The following is a 6000-nucleotide window of genomic DNA, read 5'->3' as shown; positions in this document are numbered from 1 at the left end:
AATTTTATAACAAATGCTATATCAGGTTGAGCATAATTAACAAGATACATTAATACTCCTATAACACTAAGATGTGGTACTTATGGACCAAAAAGTTCTTCATCCTTTTCTTGAGGTTTAAAAGAGTCTTTTTCAACGTCTAACGACCTCACAACCATTGAAGTGCATAATGGATGTGACTTGTCCATATATAAGTTTGTTGATGTATAAAACCACCTTGATTAAAATACTCTTTGTAATCCCCAAAAAAACTTTGTCCTTCCTAGGTCTTTCATCTCAAATTCTTTCTTTAAGCAATCAATTGTCTTTGTGAGCTCATTAGAAGTTCTAATAATGCTTATGTCAACTACATGAACAATAATCATGGAAATTCATTTTTTGATCTTTTCATATAAATATAAGAATAAATAAGATAATTTTTATACCCTTCTTTTAACAAGGACTCACTACAAGGATATACCACATACGTCCTGATTGTTTTAATCCATAAAGGATTGTTCAATTTTATTAAATAATCCCTTTTAGAATTTTCAATGTTGGGAAAATTAAATCATTTAGGATGTGTTTCATGTAAATATCATTCTCAAGATAATAAATAGGTTGTAACAACATCCATTAGATGTAAATGCAGACCTTCTTGTGCAATCAAGCTAATCAAATATCGAAATGTTGTTGCATCCAATACTGGTGAGTATGTCTCTTGAAAATCAATACCATGTCTTTGTGATAAAACTTGAGTTATTAACCGTTCTTTGTATCTAACAATTTCACTATTCTCATTTCATTTTTGCATAAAATTTCATGTGTAACCAACGAGTTTTACACCTTTAGGTGTGCGAACTACAAGTTCAAAAACCTTTTGTTTAGCAAGCGAATCTAATTCTGCTTTGATTGCATCTTTTCATTTTAGCTAATCATTTCTTTGTCAACAATCTTCAATGGTAATCATAACTTTAAAAAACCTTTTGTTTAGCTAGTGAATATAATTATGCTTCAATTGCATCTTTTCATTTTGGCTAATGATTTCCTTGTCGACAATCTTCAATGGTAATCATAACATTAATCACTATATTATATGCAAAAGCCTCATCAATTTTAACTTTATTTCGTTTTTGTATTATCTTATTCCTGACATAATTAATTGAGATTTCATCATTTTTAACAATTTGAGGTTCTCTTGGAACCAAATCATTAATTATGTCAAATGAATCTTTTAAGATTTCCACCTCCTGAATTAAGTCATATTTTCTTTTAGATCATTTTCTCATTCATCTTTGGACCAATAGGCTTGCCTTACTTCAAACTATAATGATAATTCATTCCAACAAATTTCCTTTACCAATTATTTACCTTCCCCCCTTAATGTTGGAAAAACTAATTCATCAAAATGTCAATCAACAAATTGAGCTATAAATAAGTCTTCTATTAATGGTTCAAGATATTTTATTATTGATGGAAAATCATATCCAACATATATTCCCAATCATTTATGAGGATCCATCATAGTATTTTTTTGGTGGGGAAATTAGACAATATACGACACACCTAAAATTTCTTAAATAAGGAATATTAAGTTGTTAACCAAAAACCAATTGTAGAGGAGCGTATTTGTGATATCTTGTTAGCCTAATATGAACCCAACCAATATTGTAGCATGCAAAATTATATCTCCAAGTAGCCATTGGAAGATTAGCTCTCATCAGTAATACTTTGCAATCAACTTTAGACATTTTATTAATGATTTTGCAATGGCACCTTGAGTATGAACATGTGTTAGTGGATGCTAACTTTAATTCTTATTGACATACAAATATTATTAAAAGCATGAGATGTAAATTCACCAAAATTATCAAGACAAATTTTCTTAATTGGATAATTTGGAAAGTGAGCTATTAACTTGATTAATTGTGCTAATAACCTTGCAAATGTCCGATTGCAAGTTTCAACCATCTAGTTAATGCATCAATTAAAACCATGAAATATCTAAATGATCCCTATGATTGGTTTATTGGACAACAAATGTCACCCTTTATTTGTTCTAAAAGTGAAATTGGTTCATTTTTAATTTTTCTGATAATGGTCTTATTATAAATTTTCCCTGTAAACATGCATTACATGAAAAACCATTGGACTACAAAAGTATTTTATTCTTAAGTGAATTTCCACTTCAGTTTTTAACTATTTTTTGCATCATGATAGATCCATGATGACCTAACCGATCATGCCAAACAAAAAATTCATTTTTATTTGTAAAGTTCTGGTTTACAATGACAATTGATTATCCTTAAAACATATTAAAATGTACTTTTAATGTGCAACCTTGTACCTCTTGAAAGAAGTATAATAACTCTTCTAGAGTCTTCAATTATATTTATAGTACCAAAAATAGTACTAACATTTTGAAAGAAGTATAGTAGCTTTTCTAGAGCTTTCAATTATACTTGTAGTACCAAAAACAGTAACATTGATTTTTGGCATTACTAAACAAGAAAAAAAAATTATTACTCTTAAGAATTGTATGAGTTGTTGCATTATTAACAATACAATTATTCATCATTTGTACTAATGCAAACATTCATTCTTATAAATAAAAATATCAACATTAGATTTTACTATATAAAAAGGAAAAAAATATTTAGAAGATTTAAAATATTTATTGATCAAGAAAAACTTATATACAAGCAACATGAAACATGAAACATTATTTTAAACATAAAAGCATAAAACATTATCTTAAAAATTTAANTATATATATATATATATATATATATATATATATATATATATATATATATATATATATATATATATATATATATATATTTCTTAACACTTCCATCACCAATGAAGTGATCAATGCTTCCATCTGGTTTAGAAAAGAAATCAACAATATTAAGTTGAGTGACATATATACGATTATAATCATAATTACCATATTTATAAGTAAAGTTTGTTTCTATGTTCTTCTCCTTATTTTTAAGTAATTCATGATAAAGTTCAACAATATGCTTTGATGTACAGCAATGACTCCAATGACCTTTACCACCAAAATGATAGCATATATTTTCATCTTGTTTGTCATTATTTCCACCTTTTCTTTTTTTTTTTCCTTTTCACATTAGTACTGTTCCTCTTCTAATAGTAAAATGTTTCTTTGAAATTTCTTATGTCCACAACCATCATCATTACCACACCCACGACCTCAACCACTAATATGAATAAGATGTTATTACATTCACTTTTGGGAAGGAACAAAACTAATTGGTCAAGTCTGGTGATTTTTCATCAAAGTTCATTGTTTTGTTCAACCATAAAGAGACATGAAATTAATATATAATATTGGTGAAATCTCTTTTTAAAATATTGCTCTTGCATGAGAAAATTAGTTGTTCATATACTTTATTCTTTTCTTTAATAACATCATCATATTTTAATGTATTTCATCATCTAATATTCAAAATAAATAATTCTTTCCAATAAACATATTTAAAACTAACTCAAAAAATAAAATATTAATAATAATGATATATATGAAACTATAAAATTAATAAAATAAATTAATTTACAGTAATCAATGTAAACATATAACGAAAAATGTAAAATAAATATTCTATGATTCTATCAATACACAGATTTAAAAAAAAAAAACATATAACACATAACATTTGTCGGCTTATTGGCTTATGAAGAATAAGAAAAACGAAATTATAACTTGTTAATATAGCTAAAATATGGTTCATAATGTATAAAACAAATTTATATTAACTAATTAACTTACATTAAATAAATAATAGAAAGTGAGTGCAGCAAATATGAAAGAAAAAACAATTAATATTATAGATATGTATGTATTTAAACATGTACGATTCCATATAAAAAAATAAGTACCTAACTTCAGATAACGTTTTACAAAATATAAAACTGATAATATAAAGAAAAAAAGAAAAAGAGAAATAAAGATTAATTTTCTGTGTCATATTATTAAAAGAAAAAAAAATGTATTTATAAATAAAAAACATAATATAAAAAATACAGCTCAAAATTATCAAATAGTTAATATAAATAATTAAATTTCATATAATCGATGGTTAAGTAAATATAGAAAACAAATGAAGAACCATTCATTTATAAGAATTAAAAACCTTTTTAACGTACCAATCAGAACAATCAATCATACATTGATTACATACCATTGTCTAGTATTCAGAAAATTCATACCTATGATTAGTTTCAGCATGGACCCATGGTGGGCCAAATGGCCCACAATCATGAACCATTTTTAATACAAGAGCATTTTTCTTATTCACATTAATGAATCTATATAGGGTTTGGGGGAATGAGAGTAATTCAAAGCATTATAATCAAAGTGGTAATAAATGTGATATTTTCTTAAAAGAAATAGAATTCTTTAACGTAGTAATAAAACTAAAGAGTTTAACATATTTTTTTTATTGAATCCTATTTCAAAAATTACACTTATACATAAGCCTGATTAAACTATAAAATGTAAGAAGATAGGTCTGAAACCTTACCTAGGATGAGTAGTGTAGGTATTAATTCCATGGAAAATGATATTTTAACACAATTTTTTGACACCATTTTGACACTGCACACGTGTCAAAATGTGATTGGACGATTTCAAATTAAAAAAATTGAGGCTGGAGTATGTTTGGAAGAGAAAAACCAAAGTTTGTTTTTTTAATTTGAAATCGTCCCACCATATTTTGACACGTATACAGTATCAAAATGGTGTAAAAAAAAAAGTGTTAAAATATTATTTTCCTAATTCCATACCTGCAAATTATTGAAGGAAGGTGTTTGAGTCCCACGTGAGTGGTGAGAGGTGAGTGCAAAGGTCGAAACATTTGATGATGTCCGAAACATAAGGGGTAAAGAAGGAATGGGTTGTTTTGTTACGTTGCTGTTCCTTTTTCCGAAGCATAGTCAAACAGATACATCAAGTGCAGTAGAATTTTAGCAGCTCGGGAGCATGATTGAGTTTCAAAAACCTAAGAATAGTGCTAGTGCCTCACCAAATAAAGCATTTACCACATACCAAGTGCATACTGCACACGCCAATATTAAAGTCTGTTACTTAGATTTGATAATTACCTCATCCAGAATCTATGTTCTTCTCCCACAAGATATATACACCAATTTCTTAACCCATAACTGCTCCAACCATTCTGCATAATTAATTCATTTCACCCAACACCAAACAGTAATCATGGACTGCTATGGAGGATTTAAACCATTGCCGCACGCCAAGGTTCTCGCATGCTTTTCTCTACACTTTCTAATGTTTCTCATAACACGGCTTTTAGGATTCTTTGCTATGAATTCTGGATGGTACGGCATTGAATTTGAAGTAGTATTAGGAGTGATGCTTGCTTATTATGAGATAAGGAAGTTGTGTAGGAGTTTTGTCAGTGGTTCTGAGTTTCATGTCCTTGATGGGCAGTTAATGTTAGCCTTTGAAATTGTTGGAGTGTAGGGTGTGTTAATATCAAAGAGCTAAGAGCTTAGGGAAGAAAGGGAAAGGGTCTATTAGGTGTAGGGAATGATACCAGGCTACTTTCTCTAAAACTCACACATGCCATGCCATACTCAAAAACTTGCGGCCAACACGCAAAGCCTACGTGCACTCATACATTATTCTTCTCTCTATCTCCCTTCTTTGCAAACCCAACATGGGGGTGCCCCATATGGATGCATGTGGGCCCCAACACTCTGGATCCAAAGCCTGCCATTAGTACTACTCTCTCTGCTGCAGTGAACCTCAAATGAACAAAGGGCTTCCTCACTTTTTTATGAAATTAAGGCAGACAACACTCCAATAGCCTTTCCTTCGATATCCCCTTCTTTGAATTTCTCTGTATACACTGCCACACTTGTTTTTCTTTTCTTCATTTTTCATCTCCACATCATTACATTATTCACTTCTGTCATAATCTCACAACTAATCTTTTCATAACATGCAATACAAAGCTTTTACTTTTC

The sequence above is a fragment of the Vigna radiata genome, chromosome 8 (assembly GCF_000741045.1).
Source record: "Vigna radiata var. radiata cultivar VC1973A chromosome 8, Vradiata_ver6, whole genome shotgun sequence".
Classification (NCBI taxonomy): domain Eukaryota; kingdom Viridiplantae; phylum Streptophyta; class Magnoliopsida; order Fabales; family Fabaceae; genus Vigna; species Vigna radiata.
Note: the sequence above shows the minus strand (reverse complement) of the source record.